This window comes from Vipera berus (assembly GCF_964194415.1).
Source record: "Vipera berus genome assembly, chromosome: 1".
In the NCBI taxonomy this organism is placed as follows: Eukaryota; Metazoa; Chordata; class Lepidosauria; order Squamata; family Viperidae; genus Vipera; species Vipera berus.
Genome location: NC_138202.1, coordinates 242,926,074 through 242,944,065, shown reverse-complemented (window position 1 = coordinate 242,944,065; position 17,992 = coordinate 242,926,074).

Here is a 17,992-nt window from a genome sequence, read left to right as displayed (position 1 = left end):
ATTGTGTTTATAATTATGTTAATAAGATCTTACAGGATTAACATTTGCAAACTCTTATTATTACTTATAATAGCAATATCTGAACCTTCTAATTTAAGGAAACATTCTGGTCATTATTTCATCCCAAAGTTTAAGATCTTTATAACTGAAGAGACTTTTCCTCATTGGGACAAAAAATACAGCTGAAACAACCTGTGCTTGTTTTGTTTTTAAGACACACTAGAGCTAGAATTTTAAGACAGAGTACATTTTGTACGTACACACATTCATGCTGTTAGACATTCAAGTTTTCTTATGTCCATTCCAGAATACAAGCAGGACCAAATCTATAGTTTTTCAATACTTTGTTATAATGGCAGAATAGCTAGGGTACAAGAAAGAACAACCTATCCCTCCTAAAGTAGCTGCTTATGGAATTACTACTATGCTATTATAGCTAGCCAAATAATAATACCAGGATAAAAAAAGCTGTGCTTGCTTAAATTTCTTCTTTTGTTGAAATCTCTGGCCTGCTAGTATATCACTAGTAAACAAATTAGACTTGCATTTAAAAAATAATTCTATATTGTCACGATTGAATAGTAAAAGGACATTACTAAAGATACCATATTTGTCTCTCATGCTTTTCATGATCTGGAAATCACTTGATGTCTTTAGCAGTCATGGTTACTGAGTTAGTCATATTCATTATAAAGGGTAGAGTAGAAGATACTGATTAAGAAACACTAAAAATCTATTTTAGTCAGATGGAGTAAATTTTCACACCTGCATTTTAGGAAAGCTGATAAAATTTTCCTTCCCTTGATGACTGTGAAATTACTAAAGAATTGTTATTTTTAGCCACATCAGTCTTTTTTTAACATAGAATGTCAATGGGATGACTCTACTATATCCGTCATCTAAGAAAATTATATGGAGTTTATTTCCAGAATGCTGAGAGAAAAATTTAAAGGTGATTTGTTTATTAATATATTTTATTTACTAATTACTAGTTTGCTCTTCTCCTGAAAGGAGCTTAGAATAGTTTCAAGATCTTAAAAACATCTCAGTAAATCAACATAGTTTTAAAATAAAAAGTACAAATATTAAAAACAAAATTCTTTATTAAAAAGCCAGAAAATATACTCTGGTCCTGGATTAGTTTTTATCCCATAAGTACATAGGCAAACAGGGATGTCTTCCACTATTTCTGAAAAAAGACTGGAGTGTAACTGTGGGTTTCAAAAATTGTGGTGCTATTCTTGAGAAGTTCTATTGATGCCCACACACTGTGAACTAAACCACCAGTAACAGCTTGCAAAGTGTTCCACAGCTGATTTTGGTGCAGGAGTTAAAGGGTATTGGAGGACATGACACTTTAAATCTTTAGGTGCCAGACCATTTATTTTGATAGTGTTTTTTCACATGATATTCCTTACGTTTCTTATTTTCACATAGTTTATGTAAGTTTCAGAAAGAGCAGGTGCTCCACATGAAATATTTGCTATGTATTAAAACATGTATAGGTCACAATCCTATACAACCTACTTGAGAGTAAGTCCATTGAAGTCAGTGGAATGTATATCCAAAAAACATGCAATGCTATCTGAGGACATATGTTACAGTAACATTCCTTACTTACTGTTTGGAATAAGAAGCCTGAATTGCTGATATCAAGCGTTTCCTCAGTATTTGTAAGCTTTTTCATAAATTCAATAAACAGGTAGGAAAATACCTTTTATTAAATAAAATATGTTTCTTTTGAATACAAAAAGGAATTTATTTTGATATAAATTCAAAAAGCTGGAATTTGATTATTGTTAAATAGAGTAGTTTATTCAACTCATTAGTTTTCTTATTTAAGCAAAACAATTTGCACAATGGTGATTCAAGGAGAATGTCTTGAAAATATGGTGTAACACATTAATGTACATGATAAAATCTGTTTTCCTCCATTAATAAGGGTGTACACCAATCAATAAGTGTGTATACAAACAAGAGAGACAGACAGACAGACAGACATTTTAGCTTTAAATTGATTAAAGATAGACAGACACAAGAGCCTATTTGTGAAAGGGTCTCTCACTTATGCCCTTATATAATCACATTTAGTAGGAGTTGTTTGTTTTCCTTCTTTTTTTTTAAATTCCATTTATTATCCCGCCCTTCTCCGAAGACTCAGGGCGGCTTACAAGCTTAGCAGTAGCCTTCATTCTATGTATATGCCTGCTTATTAGGGCTTTCGCCCCCCCCCCCAAGCGGCATTATTACAAAGTCAGCTTAATTGCCCCCAACAATCTGGGTCCTCATTTTACCTACCTCGGGAGGATGGAAGGCTGAGTCAACCTTGAGCCTGGTGGGATGCGAACCTGCACTAATTGCAGGCAGCTGGTGTTACTTAAGGAGGCATTAGCCCACTGCTCCACCAAGGCTCTTCTTAAAGGCAGGGTCTATCCAGTTGCAATAATGCACAGTAATTTATATATCAGTGTACAACTACAAACTCCTGCAAGTTAGGTTGAATATTTGCTATGCTCTGTAGTGGTTCATCAAGTTGTTTATCAGCCCAATCTGATAATGATTAATATATTTAGTGGCAATCTATAAATAAAAGTTGTGTGAATAAAGTAGTATCTATGTTGACTTGATGAAACTTGATTAAGGCATGAAGATGAGTATGCTAGGCAATACTACCATTCTGTCTTTTCCTAATTCTATAACTATACATGTGGAAATTGTCTTTTCTTCATTTACTTATTTCTCAAATATAAAATTACATTTTTATACCGTTCATTGCTGTAAACATTTAACTTCATGCTTTTGAATTACTTTCTAAACTATACCTTGTGAATAGTTTGCTACTAAGTATTAATTATTCTGATTTTTTTTCCAGATTATTCCTTCCTTTTATCAAAAGTATTAACACTTTTTCAGCTTCTTTGGGCTATTGCATGAGATTCCTTTTTCTAACTATACAAATCAACATTTTTTAAAATATTGTATAGGAGAGGCCAAAATACAAATACATGTCAATATTCCACGCCAAATCTGAATGGGAAAATAATAATTATAATTATCATATTGGTTTATAAAAACAGAAATAATTACATATAACTTTGTATCTCTTACAAGTGGTTGATATTCAGGAAAAATAATTGGAAGTATTCCCTCAAACAACAGTTATCCATAAGATTCACTGCCAGTAATCATAAACAATGGTTCCAATTTCTCTGAGTCAACCGGCATATTTGACTGCCAGCATTAGGGGCAGTAAGCTGTGATATGTTAGCTGCTGGAAAACACAGTCGACTTGGTAGTGCAGTGGTCATGTCTTCCTCAAAGTTTAATTGGCCATAGTGGAGAATACAAAACAGATTAATAGGCATTCAAACTTCTAGTAACCAAAGTCAATATTAAATATGAAAACATTTTTAGGAAATTAAACTGTCACCATAAATTAGTTTTGAATTGCATTATATGTTTTTGGTTTTGCTTGTGAGTTGCCTTGAAAAGGCCTTTAGTCTAGAAAACTCTAGAAACAAAACTTATATTTGTTAAATTTATTTGCTGCCTGTCTCACTACTCTGGGTAGCTTTCAAGAATAAAAAGGAAGACATGAAGAGACTGTAAACAAAACAGAAGTAAAATAATAGTACATTAAAATAAACAGTGAAAAAGAAAACAAGAATACATCAGTATGATAACAAGATGGCTGGCTGGAGAGCTGAGAACAAGGGGGGAGATGGAATCTGCTATCAGTTCAGTCCTAGGATAGGCTTGTCCTAGTGGGGCAAGACAGTTCATCAGATAACCTGGACCTACAGCAGACATGTCAAACTCGCGACGTCGTGTGACATATCGGGATGGTTTTGCCATTGCCGGCAATGGGGTGGGTGCGGCTTCCGGATGATGCATCCAGCCCGCAGGCCCGCAGTTTGACATCCCTGACCTACAGTATGCCATTAAGGGCTTTAAAGGTCATAACCAACACATTGAACTGCATCCAGTAGCAGACTGGAAGCTAGTGAAGTTTGCAGAGCAGAGGTGTAAGAAGATGGGCCATCCTAGGAGCCCCAAAGGCTGCTCTCGCTGCCACACTTCCATATGGATTTCAAGGGTAGTCCCAGGTAGAGTGCAGTCTACAGTAGTCCAGATGAGAGATGACTAGGGCTTGAGTAACTGAGCATAGGGACTCATGATTCAGGAAAGGTTGCAGCTGGTGTACAAATCGGAACTGTAGTCTCCTAGTCACGCCTGCCATCTGCTCTTCAAGCAGGAGGCATGAGTCCAGGAGAACCCCAATATTGCAAACAGGTCTGAATGGGATAGTGAAACCCCACCCAGAACTAAGAATGACAAAAACTCAGATCCTGAGGCTCTATGTGCCCAAAGCCACTCAGTCTTGCCAGGGTTCAGTTGAAGTCTGTTGTCACCATCCTGTTCCCTACAGGCTCCAAGCATCGTGAGAAGGCAGAGATAGCATCACTCAGTCACCAGGTGTAGAGATGTAGAACTGAGTATCGTCAGCATATTAATGATACCTGAACTCAGTACTGACAGATGATCTCACCCAAAGGCTTCATGTAGATGTTAAAATGGGAGAGGGGACAGTAACGAGTCCTGCAGGACATTGCAAAAGAGTAGTTAGTGGCTGGATCTCTCACTCCCTATCAACATTGATTGGGACCGACCTTGGAGAAAGGAGCTGAATCAGCACAAAACTGTGCTGCCCAGCCCCAACTCACGTAGCCTGCTTTCTGCTTAAACAAACTGTATAAAAGAAACAATTACAGAATTTGTGTTTTATGTTGGTACAGAATTGGTGCAGTTAAGCTTTTATATGATATTTGAATATAAATAAGTTTAACATAGCAAGTTAGAAATGGATGATCAGGCCTGTAAAATGAAGTTTATGAATGTGATCAGTTCTCACTTTTAACTAAGTGTCCATTTCCTCATACTATGTCCTGATCAATTTTGTTAAGATCGAATACAACTTTTATTCTACCTTGAATAGCTGAACTTCCAAGTCATTATTATTTTTTTAGAAATATAAGTGGTTCATATTTTCCCATGTAAAATGGTATCTGCATAGCCCACTTGCTTAAAATTGTATTTATTTATTTATTTTTATTTATTTTATTAGATTTATATACCGCCCTTTCCCGAAGGACTCAGGGTGGTTTACAGAGTATTTAAAACCAAACCAGTACAAAAGTTAAAAACAATTTAAAAAAAAGATTAAATCATCCCTAAAAATAAAACCCCAGTTAAAAATTCTCAGCCAGGCCGGAGAGCTCAAAGAGCCAGGTCTTCAGATCCCGGCGAAATGAACGAAGGTCGGGGGCAGTCCTAAGCTCCACGGGCAGCTGGTTCCAGAGGGCAGGCGAACCCACAGAGAAGGCCCTTCCCCTGGGTGTTATCCGCCAGCAGTCTTACCGGCAGCACCCTGAGAAGACCCTCCCTGTGTGAGCGCACTGGATGAAGGGAACTTGATGCTGGCAGCAGGTGTTCCCTCAGATATCCCAGACCCAAGCCATTTAGGGTTTTATAGGTCATCACCAGCACCTTGAATCTCACCCGGAGGGCAACCGGGAGCCAATGCAGCTCGCAGAGTAGAGGTGTTACATGGGAGTATCGGGAAACCCCCATCACAACTCGCGCGGCCGCATTCTGCACCAGCTGAAGCCTCCGAGTGGTCCTCAAGGGCAGCCCCATGTAGAGAGCGTTGCAGTAGTCTAGACGGGAGGTCACGGGCGCATGAGTGACTGTGCGTAGGGCATCTCGGTCCAGATAGGGTCGCAACTGGCGCACCAGGCGAACCTGGGCAAAAGCCCCCCTGGTCACGGCTCCTATATGATCTTCAAAATTGAGCCGTGAATCCAGGAGGACGCCCAAGTTGCGAGCCCTATCAATGGGGGGTAACACCTCACCCCCCATCGTTAAAGGTGGAATAATCTGGTTAACCCGAGATGCCGGTATGCACAGCCACTCAGTCTTGGCAGGATTGAGACGAAGCCTGTTTCTCCCCATCCAGACCTGGACCGCCTCCAGGCAACGGGACATCACGGCGAGGGCATCGCTGGGTTGGTTCGGGGTGGAGAAAAACAGTTGGGTATCATCAGCGTACTGATGATACCCCACCCCGAAACCACGAATGATCTCACCCAGCGGCTTCATGTAGATGTTGAACAGGAGGGGCGAGAAAACCGACCCCTGAGGAACTCCACAAACGAGAGGCCTCGGGGTGGATCTCTGCCCTCCCGTCAACACCGACTGCGAGCGTCCCAGGAGATAGGAGGAGAACCACCGTAAAACGGTGCCTCCCACTCCCAGTCCCCTGAGACGCCGCAGTAGGATACCATGGTCGATGGTATCAAAAGCCGCTGAGAGATCTAATAGGACTAGGACAGAGGAGCAACCCCTGTCCCGAGCCCGCCAGAGATCATTCACCAGCGCGACCAATGCCGTCTCCATGCTGTGCCCGGGCCTGAAACCCGATTGGTACGGGTCCAGATAATCAGTTTCCTCCAGGAACAGAGGAAGCTGATGCGCCACCACGCTCTCAACAACCTTCGCCAGAAAGCGAAGGTTGGAGACTGGACGATAGTTATTTAAAACAGCCTGGTCCAGGGCAGGCTTTTTGAGGAGGGGTCTCACCACCACCTCCTTCAAGGCAGAGGGGAAGACACCCTCCTTCAAAGAAGCAGTTATTACTGCCTGGAACCAGCCTCATGTCCCCTCCCGGGCCGCATAAACCAGCCAGGAGGGGCACGGATCCAACAAACAGGTGGTGGAGCTCAGCCTCCCCATGATCCTGTCCACATCATCAGGGGAAACAGGATCGAACTCAGTCCAGATAACATGCTCAAGACCGTCCGATTCCTCCGCGTCAGACTCCGCCCAGTCAGAGTCCAAGCCGGCCCGGATCTGAGTGATTTTGTCTGTCAGATGGTGACTAAACTCCTCGGCCCGTCCCTGTAAGGGATCCTCCCTCACCTCCTGATTAAGAAGGGAGCGAGTCACCCTAAACAGGGCGGCCGGGCGATTATCTGCAGACGCAATGAGGGCAGCGAAGTAATTAGCCCACGCTGTCCTCATCGCAGCAAGATAAGACGTTATAAAGGTTCTTAGCTGCAATCGGTCAGATTCGGAACGGCTGGACCTCCAACCGCTCTCTAGACCCCGTCTCCGACGCTTCATCTCCCAGAGCTCCACAGAAAACCATGGAGCCCAGCGGGATCTGCGCCGGGTCAGAGGTCGCAAGGGTACGACACAGTTGAGTGCCTCAGTGGTCGCCTTTTCCCAGGCATCAACTGGGCTGTGAGTGAGGGCGATAGGTATAGACCCAAGCGCCATCTGGAACCGTTCAGGGTCCATTAGGCGCCTGGGGCGGAACCATCTAGTTGGTTCCGCCGCCCAGCGGCGGGGGGTGGCATAATGGAAGACCAACCGCAGGAGATGATGGTCGGACCATGACAGGGGAGTAATGACCGGTAAACCCCCTCCCAAATCATCCAATCACTGTCCAGATAGGAACACCAGGTCAAGAGTGTGACCCCCCACATGAGTCGGGCCTTGAATTACCTGGGTCAGGTCCATGGCCGTCATGGAAGCCATGAACTCCTGGGCTAACTCCGATGACCCTCCCAGGGAAGGCAGGTTGAAATCACCCAGCACTATGAGCCTGGGGAACCCCACCGCCAACCCTGAGAGGGTGTCGAGCAGCTCGGGCAGAGCTGTTGCCACACAGCTGGGCACCAGGTATGTAAGCAACAAGCTCATCTGAACCCGAGAACCACATCTCAGGAGGAGGTAACTCACTCCCGCCAATCTGGACAATGGTGGTATCCCGTGGACATAAAGTCTCCCTGATAACCACCGCCACCCCACCGCCCCTACCCTGAGCCCTTGGCTGGTGTAGTACACGGAAACCTGGGGGGGCATAACTCGATCAGAGGGACCCCTCCCTCCGAGCCCAACCAGGTTTCCGTAATGCATGCCAGATCCGCGCGTTCCTCCTCGATCAAGTCACGAACGAGGGGAGCCTTATTAACAATGGATCTGGCATTAAGGTAAATCAGCCTGAGCTCAGGGGCCTGATCACCCTCACCCCCGGGCAAAAAGGTGCTAACCGGAGGGTCGGAGTGCGTCACCGCTCGCAAGCAGCGGGGGCGCGATCCCAGATGTCGATACGGCCCTCCGTGCACACACCTGCTGCCATTCCTTATCGTCGTGGGGATTTGAAGCCCCACCCCCACAGATCCAGAACCAGCCGCCTCTGACCCAAACCTCGTCCTGCCGGGACCCCAAACTGGCCCAGACTGAGTGCCGATTAATAATTCCCTCCCTTACCCTCCCTAACCTATTAAAATAACCGGCTAAAAAGTGAATTAGAGGCCTCTTAATACGTCTCCGCTTGAGGCCCCTATCTAAGCCCAATTTGTTATTTTATTGTCACCTGAGGAGTGAAACTTACTTCATGAGTAAATAATAGTAAGCAGCATGCTTGTCAGTACTTGACATTCAGTGTCACAGAGGGCACAAAGCAAATTGTTCTGATTTTTAGCTAAAGATGCTGCAATGGATTTTTAATTGTTTACAGTGCTGCTTCTGTTTTAAATTACTTTAGTGGATTTACTGGGATGCATTAGCAAGTGCTTCAGATTCCTATTCTATGCATGTAATATTAATTTAGTTGACTTCAAATTTCATTTTATGTTTTTTATATGTGTTTTCTTAAAAGGTTTTTTGCCCTGAAGACCATGTAGAAATATTGCCACTAAATGAATTAATAAATGAGGTTGCCTAAAAAAAACGTCTTTTCAGATTGTAGGGAATTGAGACAAGGAATCCTTAATCTTCACTGAAACAGTTGATGAAAAGTATTCCATTTAATCTACAAAATATGTCAGAGAAAGAATAATACCAAATTTCAGAAAAACAGCACAGCAAAACCTTGCCTACAGTACTGATAATCCTCGACTTACAACGGTTCATTTAGTGACTGTTCAAAGTTACAATGGCACTGAAAAAAGTGACTTATGACTGTTCTTCACACTAATGACCATTGCAGCATCCCCATGATGCTTGGCCACTGACTTATATTTATGACGGTGTCCTGGGGTCACCTAATCACCTTTTGCGATTTTCTGACCAGCAATGTCATTAGGGAAGCCAGATTCATTTAACAAGCGTGTTAACTAACTTAACAACTGCAGTGATTCCCTTAACAACTGTGGCAACAAATGTCATCAAATGGGGCAAAATTCATTTAATAACTGTCTCTCTTAGCAACATAAATTTTGGGTCTCAGTTGTGGTTGTAAATCAAGGACTACCTGTAGATCTCCTTTGATCAAAAGGGATAATATTGCAAGTTGATTAAAATTTAATTCATGAATTAGTTACCTTATTCAGTTTGATGCAAAACTTATTCAAGGAAAACCCAATTCTGGACTTAACTCCTAACAATATAATCCTATATATCTGTTCAGAAGCCAAGCTCTGCTGAGTTCAGGGAGCTTTGCTTCCAACCAAGCGAGGTAGGTAAAATAAGGACCCAGATTGTTGGGGGCAATTAAGCTGACTTTGTAATAATGCCGCTTGGGGTGGGTGTGAAAGCCCTAATAAGCAGGCATATACATAGAATGAAGGCTACTGCTAAGCTTGTAAGCCGCCCTGAGTCTTCGGAGAAGGGCAGGATATAAATGGAATTAAAATTAAAAAAAAATGTAAAAAACAAGAAAAAAGTCAAGGAAATGATTGGTCCATTAGTGGGAGAAAGTGGCAAGAAGGTGACAAGCAACAGGGAGAAAGCAGAACTATTTAATTCTTTTCTTGCGTCCGTCTTTACACAAAGGGAAAAAACAGTCCAACCTATCAAAAACAGTACTGTAAGAAACGGATTAGAAACACAAGATAGGCAAGAAAGTGGTAAGTGAGAACTTGGCCTGCCTAGACGAGTTCAAATCACCAGGACCAGATGGATTACAGCCCAAAGTTCTCAAGGAACTGGCAGACGTGATCTCAGAACTGCTGAACTATATCTTTCAAAGATCCTAGAGCACTGAGGAACTACCAGAGGACTGGAAAAGAGCCGATGTAGTTCCCATCTTCAAAAAAAAGGGGGAAAAAAGGATCCAGGAAACTACAGATCTATCAGCCTGACCTCAATATCTAGGAAGATTCTGGAAAAGATAATCAAACAACGAATCAGTGAACACCTAGAGGCAAACAAAGTCATTACCAAAAGCCAACATGGGTTTGTCAAAAACAGATCATGCCAGACAAATCTTATTGCATTCTCTGACCAAGTGACAAAATTAGTGGACCAGAGGAATGCTGTGGATATAATTTACTTGGACTTCAGTAAGGCATTTGATAAAGTAGATCACAACCTACTACTTGATAAGATAGAAAAATGTGAGTTAGCGAAGCATCACCACCAGATAGATTCATAGGTGGCTGACCGGTCGTACTCAGCCTGTGGTCCTCAATGAAACTGCATCTACATGGAGGGAAGTGTGTAGTGGGGTGCCCCAGGGCTCTGTTCTGGGCCCAGTGCTCTTCAACATCTTCATCAACGATTTGGATGAGGGGATAGATGGGGAACTCATCAAATTTGCAGACAACATCAAGCTGGCAGGAATAGCCAATACTCCAGAAGATAGGCTTAAAATACAGGAGGATCTGGACAGACTCGAACACTGGGCGCTATCTAACAAAATGAAATTCAATGATGAAAAAAGTAAAGTTCTATATTTAGGCAGGAAAAATCAAATGCACAGGTATAGTATAGGTGGTACTTTGCTCAATAGTAGTAACTGTGAGAGGGATCTCAGAGTCCTAGTAGACAATCACTTCAATATGAGCCAGCAGTGTGCTGCAGCTGCCAAAAAAGCCAACACAGTGCTAGGCTGCATTAACAGAGAGATAGAATCAAAATCACATGAAGTACTAATACCACTTTACAGTGCCTTGGTAAGGCCACACCTGGAATACTGCATCCAGTTTTGGTCACCGCGATGTAAAAAAGATGTTGAGACTCTGGAAAGAGTACAGAGAAGAGCAACAAAGATGATTAGGGGGCTGGAGACTAAAACATATAAGGAACGGTTGCTGGAATTGGGTATGTGTAGTTTAACAAAGAGAAGGGTGAGGGGTGACATGATAGCAGTGTTCCAATATCTCAGGGGCCGCCACAAAGAAGAGGGAGCCAAGCTATTCTCCAAAGCACCTAAAGGTGGGACAAGAAGCAACAGATGGAAACTAGTCAAGGAGAGAAGCAACCTAGAACTAAGGAGAAACTTCCTGACAGTCACAACAATTAACCAGTGGAACAACCTGCCTCCAGAGGTGATTAATGCTCCAACACTGTAAGTTTTTAAGAAGAGATTGGACAGCCATTTGTCTGAAATGGTATAGGGTTTCCTGCCTGAGCAGGGGGTTGGACTAGATGACCTCCAAGGTCCCTTCCAACATCATTATCATCGTCATCATCATCTAATCTTTTCTAATCTCTTAAAGTATTGATTTAATCATTGATTAAAAGATTATTCCATTCTTTTCTAGAATATTTAGTTTTCTTCCTTTAAGCATACATTCCATTGGGGTTTCTCACCTCATTTTGAAGAGATGTGATTGCATGGCCAGACCAGCCTTGAAGAAACTAGAGTGTAGATGAGTGGAAAGGTTTGAAGGATAGCTTTGAATGTCTGTTTCACACAAAGTAGTGCAAACTCCACAAAACAGTGCACTTTCTCCTTTCTAAAGATTGAAATAAAGCTGACATATTGCTTCATGTCTGCTTCCTCTAGCAGGTCCACTAGCTGGAAAAGTTTTCTATGTGGTGTAATGCAGGTACCAAAGCTGTTCCAGTGCTTCCAGGTAGTTACTGGAAGTACCAGAAGATACATCTTCAAATGCACAATTTATGAACAAAATCCTTTTCCAGCTAATAGATTTGTCAGAGGAGGTAGCTGAAGATACAAGTGCAATTACATTGGATAAACAAGTTTATACTTTGGGAGTCATTATGAACTCAGTGTTAAATATGAACATTCACATGGTGCTGGGTTAGATAATTAAATCATCTGAAATTGTAACCAAGCCCTTTAAACTGGTTATTTGTGCAATGATGTCAATCAGGTTGGAAAAAAACTGGAATTCTTAAAGAATAGTTTAGGCTGTGCCCACCATGCAGAATGCAACTGATTCAACATAAGCTACATTTAGATACTGGTGCTTGTTAGTACAATTTAAAACACTGGTTTTGAGCTTTAAATCAGATTTGAGGAATATTTTTATTTATTTTTTATTTTAATTCCATTTATATCCCGCCCTTCTCCGAAGACTCAGGGCGGCTTACAAGCTTAGCAGTAGCCTTCATTCTATGTATATGCCTGCTTATTAGGGCTTTCACACACACCCCAAGCGGCATTATTACAAAGTCAGCTTAATTGCCCCCAACAATCTTGAAGCTGCCCCTTCCTGCTTCAAAGATTTAAACAAATAATAAAAGACTGTTTTCATTCGTACCAGTCTGTATATACTCTGAAATATTCTTTTCTCACTTGCCTGCCACAGAAGGCATTGATTAGCTAAAGCAAGATAGAAGATGTTTTAGTAGTCATGATGTGTTTATGAAATGAGCTTCGAGACGTCTTTGGAAGTATTCAGGAAAAGTCCAACGATCCATTTCTTCCAATTGTTTTTTCTTTATTTGGGGGTGGGGGGTGGGGTGATTTTACTTGTAATTAATGTATTTAAAGCTTAATAATTTTATGCTGGTTCTAGAGGGGTTTTGTTATTTCATTGCATTGCTTCATTATGTTTACTATCTTGAACACTGCATTTTTAAAGTTAGCCCCAAAATAAATAAAATGAAAAGACTAGGTCCTTTTCTTATAAAAGAATGCTACCAGATTCTAGATTGGAAACATTATTATAGAGGAGTCTTTCTATTCATGTAGTAGGATCCAGTCTCCTCCTCCTTCCTTTTTTGTCTTGAATCCTTGAAGATTTGGTTTTGTTGTTGCTGTTTATTTTGAATTGTTAAAGCTGTGTTCAGTTTTCCTGTTAACTGTTATCATCCAGTCTGTAGATGTTCTGTTCATGAGTACAGGATTAGGAAAAGCATAGGTATATGCATTAAATTTATACAAATAAATTCCAACAAAATGGATTTCAACGGGAATCGAATTAGTTGTTTTAGTTTAGCTTTCATGTAGTTTTCACTGTTTTAATAGGTGCAAATACACATTGCTTGTGATTTGCAATTATTATAGTTTCAAAAGCAAAGAAACAAACAGAAGAGAATCCAGCTGCATTCTCAAAAGTCTAAACTCTATTACTAATGAGCTCCCTTGTATTCTAAAAGAAATTTGTATTTGCAAAATACAGTAACTTGAAAATTACTGTGATAATCGAAATGTAGAAAATTGGGGGAAAAGGGACATCATGGTGGGATTTGGTTGTCATGATATGGTTGATCATGGTGCTTGAATAGTAAACCATACAAAGCAGTAATTTGTGATTTTTTTTAAGTCTCTGCATGTGCATATATGTACTTTAAATCAAGTTACTATCTGAATATTTTTCTGCACTTTTAAGATAGGAAAAGTTGTAAGGAAAAGTTGGCTGGCAAACTGATCATTGCAGTTTAGCTTCATAAAAATATAAAATGAAGTGACATTAATATAATATGCATAGTCATTTTTATAAAGCTGATTGAGAAGACCTCACAGAAAAAAATCTTTTTGTTATACACAACTCTGAAATTTTCTTTTTTAATGTTATGAGATACATTGATTTTTATTAAGGATTTCTTTATTTTGTTCCAATAATTAGCATTTTTTAGAGTTAGCTGTATGTTGCAAAGCAATTAAATTTGATCCCGTCCTATGAATTTTATTAAAATTAGTTGTGAAAATTTTATTAAAAATTCATCATTACATATTTTAAATCACTTCATTGGGAGGTTTCTTCCATTTAAGTTATGAACATATTTTAAATTTTACTCAGACCCATATTAGATTAATGGTGATTCCAATTATATGTAAAATCTAGTGGCTAAGCTAGAGTGATGGCAGTGTTTCACAAATCTCAAACTTTGAAAAGCTTTTCTCTTTAAAATGTAATTAAACAAAATAATTGCTATAATACAAGAAGTGACAATATGATGGGGTAAAATAAAATAACAGTTAGTGTAATAATATTTACATTTATTTATAGAATGATTGTATATAACTAATTCTAATAATATAAGCAGTTTTCATTTCTACTATACATTGTCAGCACCTACTGATTTTTACCCTGGTTTTTTTTAATTCTCATTGAAGTCAGTTGTTTTTCAATTGATTAAAATTGGTTTCTACTTAGAGAGTCCTTGGTGATATTTAATTCATGCAATGTAATGTTTGAACTGCAGCTTTAATAAATGGAGAAGTTGCCATTTTAGATATAAATAGAAAAGCATTAGGCAGGCTCCAAAGGGAAAAATAAGTCAGGAAGCATTTCCTCCGAAATTTAAGAGATAAGTTTATTAAAGGAGAATAAAACTGAAAAATTAAAAAATGAAATACTGTATGTGAAAAAGATTTGTAGGGTATATGACATCTGACTTTCACATATTGGTTAGATTCACACACAATGCTATACTATGAGATGATTGGTTTGGTTGTGACTTAGGGATGACTCTAACTAATATAGTTGATAAATCCTAGTTTATAACTGAGTTTATGTGAATCTAAAAATTGTGGTTTCCTTAGACCAGAGTTAAGCAACATTACATAATATGACTGTGAACACAGTTGATGATTTTGAACCAGCTTGATAATTCTGTGATTGAAGCCTTCTTATTAAAACATGCAGTTCAGTGGTGGGATTCAAACATGTGAACAACCGGTTCTCTGTGTGGATGCTGCTTCTGGAAGTCCATTCTGGGCCTGGGCAACAAAAAATTAGCTACCAGTTCTATCGAACTGGTCTGAACCGGCTGAATCCTACCACTGATGCAGTTTTATGTTTGCCTTCCATCAAGTTTTACAGAAAACAAATAAATGATAGTTCATTTAAGAGAGACAGAGAAAGAGAATTGAGTGTCATATAAGATACTTAAGTTAGATGCTATAATTATTTATTTAATTTATTTATTTATTTTATTACATTTATATACCGCCCTTTCCCGAAGGACTCAGGGCGGTTTACAGGGTGATTAAAAAACCAAGATACAAAAGTTAAAAACAAATTTAAAAAAATTATATTTGTCCCTGCATAAATAAAACCCCAGTTAAAATTAAGATTAATTCTCAGCCTGGGCCAGAGAGCTCGAAGAGCCAGGTCTTCAGGTCCCGGCGGAATGAACGAAGGTCGGGGGCAGTCCTAAGCTCCACTGGCAGCTGGTTCCAAAGGGCAGGCGCCCCCACTGAGAAGGCCCTATCCCTGGGTGTCGTCCGCCGGCAATCTCTTACCGGTGGCACCCTGAGAAGACCCACCCTGTGGGAGCGCACTGGACGAAGGGAACTTGATGCCGGCAGCAGGTGTTCCCTCAGATATCCCGGACCCTCGCCATTTAGGGCTTTATAGGTCATCACCAGCACCTTGAATCTCACCCGGAGGGCAACCGGGAGCCAATGCAGCTCGCAGAGTAGAGGTGTTACATGGGAGTATCGGGAAACCCCCATCACAACTCGCGCGGCCGCATTCTGCACCAGCTGAAGCCTCCGAGTGGTCCTCAAGGGCAGCCCCATGTAGAGAGCGTTGCAGTAGTCTAAACGGGAGGTCACGAGCGCATGAGTTTAAATAGGACATTATGTTTAAATAGGACATTTAAATAGGACATGCCTACAGTACTAGACATATGAAAGTTTTTTTAAAAGTAAATATCTGCTGTTTAGGGTTTTTAAATGTAAAGTACGGGTAGTCCTCAACAGTTCATTTAGTGACTGTTCAAAGTTACAACGCCAATGAAAAAAGTGACTTATGGCCATTTTTCACACTTACAACCATTGCAGCATCCCCACGGTCACATGAGCAAAATTTAGATGCTTGGCAACTGACTCATATTTCTGATGGTTGCAGTGTCCCCGGGGGGGGGGGTCACATGATCCCCTTTTGCGGCTTTCTGACAAGCAAAGTCAGTGGAGAAGCCTGGTTCACTTAACAACCATGTTACTAACTTAACTGCAGGGATTCACTTAAAAAGTCTGGCAAGAAAAGTCATAAAATGGGGCAAAACTCACTTAACAAATTTTATTAACATAATCTTTGGGCTCAAATTGCGGTCTTAAGTTGAGGCTAACCTGTAATGCAAATAATAGATGGGGAGATCCATTATTGGGGTAGCAAGATGCATCTCAGTTTAGCCCTTCTGTTTTCTCTTTTTACCTTCTTTGGCTTTGAGGAAAGGCCTTTTCTGAAACTGGTTAAGGTCCAGAAAGTAATCTTAAAAACAGTCACTGAATCAATCAAAAACTGATTCAAAATTGAATAAAAAACAATCAAACTGAAATTATTTAATAAGTAAATCTGTACAGTCCCCTTTGAGCTGAGGGTAAAGTTAAAGAAGTTAACTATTTGTTTTATCTTAAACAAATAATTATTTTTAACTAAGTTAAAATTAAGTTTAACTAAGTTACAGAACAGCATAATTTATGCAGAGAAGTGTTTGAATAGATGTGTAGGAAATATTGCTACCAATTATTTTTATTTTCTAAGTGAAAGTAAAGGGCTCATATGGACCCAAGACATTCTTACAAATAAAATCATGCTAGAGGCCAGGACTTTATTTTTAAGCATACCTGCTTCCCATATTTTAAATTAAAAGAATAAAAAAGTCAGAACATTAAAAAAGGTATTCCAAGGTACAGCCTGTTCTTAATTTGTAGTCAGTCATGAAGATTAATATGTTCCCTGAATGCTAACATACATCTAAGAAAAGGTGTCATTCCTTTAAGAGCCTAGAATGAATGTTTCCTTTAAGAAAGCAACTTTTTTTTTAATAGGATGGAGAAACCAAAAAAATAATGAATGAATAGGAGAAAAATGTACTTGTGGGGTCTGAAGTAATTCCTCTAAAACAAACAGTTTTTAACTTTGCATAGTCATCTTGTGTTCCTATTTATTATAGAAAGTATTACCGTATATGGAATAGCATATTTTTTCACTAGGTTTGCGCGCTTAAATTTGCTTTAAAAATGTTACCTATTTTAAGATCAGTTACTGTATGAGGTAAATAGTTGAGAATTAATACTATCCAGCAACCCTGAATCGATTTATTTTGAATCTGAACGTATTGATCCAAGCTGGACAAGGACTTAAACTTCTTCTGAAAGTGTTCATAAAATTTTGACTCGTGTAACTGAGAGAAAGAGTATTTATCAGAATGATTGAATTTCTGCCATGATTATACATGAATAATAGGTTTTCACTTGTATTTTTCTTTTTCAATATATTGCAGTATCCTGTGATTGGATCAGGGAACAGCCCAACGACAGTAATTGAACAATAGATTCTATGGATTATTCAGTAAAATGATCTGATTCTGAATGGTGTGCAGTTATTTAAGCTTTTCTAAAAACAGCTTATCGTGTGTTGTGTTAGTTTATCAGAATTAAGGAAAATAAAAATAATATAAAACTAAGAGGAGGAAAAGGGGAAGAAGGCATTGACACTGTACATGTGTATAACTGAACACACCTGCTCTTATTATTTCAGTATTCTGCAGCAGCCATTGGTGTTAATTGTATTCTAAAAAACAGAGATCGCTGGCTTATGAAATAGAAACGGGAAAACATTTTAAAACGTACACAATAAAAATAGAATAATCAAAACAAATGTGTACTGTAATGTTTCTGCCCTGAGTTTTTAATCATTTCGCTGCATAGAAAAATATTCCAAATATTCTGTAATTTAATTAATATTCATCTGCTGTAAATATGAGAAACTGAGTCAGTATTCAGTAGGCTAAGGGCACTACTCCATTAAGTTGCTTTTTTATTTCTTTCATCTGT